The sequence below is a fragment of the Caenorhabditis briggsae genome (genome assembly GCF_000004555.2).
Source record: "Caenorhabditis briggsae complete genome, chrI, whole genome shotgun sequence".
In the NCBI taxonomy this organism is placed as follows: Eukaryota; Metazoa; Nematoda; class Chromadorea; order Rhabditida; family Rhabditidae; genus Caenorhabditis; species Caenorhabditis briggsae.
The window spans coordinates 4,253,924-4,255,010 of NC_013489.2; positions in this window are offsets into that span (position 1 = coordinate 4,253,924).

Sequence of the window (1,087 nt, forward strand, 5' to 3'; positions counted from 1 at the left end):
GGTGAAGACAGCAGTCAGCTAGCTGATGGATCAGAGAACTTTCTTCTCAACACTGTATATATATATATAAATTTTAAAATAGTTTCAGTGTAATTCCAGAAATGAACCGTTCCTATTTCTTCAACTGAATGGTCAACAGCAATCAGAAAAAGTCTCTCTAATCTGTCAACATTCAGAAGGCATATTCCCTTTCTTTTCGCACATTGGAACCCAAATAAACTATTGGCAGGACCTTCCGTTTTGAGCAAATACAAACAACTTCTCACCCATTACGGTAGAATCAAAGAAATTGGAGAAGCTGTGTCCCCGTTGAATGCCTTTCATTTGACTTTTCTTATTTTCGTGTATTCCCCATATTTTCAGTTTGTGTTCCAATTTCTTCTTCGTTTCTAACCAATAAATCTCTGATTTGATTTACGAAAGTCGTTTATCCCTCAAATTTGTTTGTTTTTTGTCTGTTTTTCCAGTTATTTGATGTTTGAAAAGAAAGAAAAAAAATCGAATTTTGTTGGTTGACACCTAAACAAATTTAATTTTTGCTAAAAGAAAAAAAAAACGACAATTTGGAGAGAAATTTTGAAAATTGATTGCCAGTTCGAAATTGGAAGAAAAAGAAAAACTTTTTGTTTTCGAAAAAGAAACAAGGAGAAGGAAAAAAGGGGCAAAGGAAGGATATAGTCAAAGATGTTCGAAATGAACTCTTCGGAGTTTTTGGAGGTTCAAAATCCGATTTCGAGAATTTCGGAATATTTTGATTTTGAAAAAATTGTTATTTCGCAATCTGCCCTTACCAATAACAAAATCTTGGAAAACTGACAACCAGACTTCGAAAAGAAAAAATCTAAAAGTTATTTTGCTCGAGACCCGCAAAGTTCTCGTGTGCGCTATTGAAACACTGTATTCCAATAAGCCCTAGTTCCGAAAAAAGTTTGGGAAATATTCCGATCGGAATTTTCGGAATTCCGAAATCCCTTCCGAACATCTTCCGAATTCCCTTCCAAACCATCTTGAAAAATAAGTATATAGATTACGTGACTTTTCGAGAAAAAGCGAGAAGCGAAGCGACGAACCAGTACAAAAACTAGAT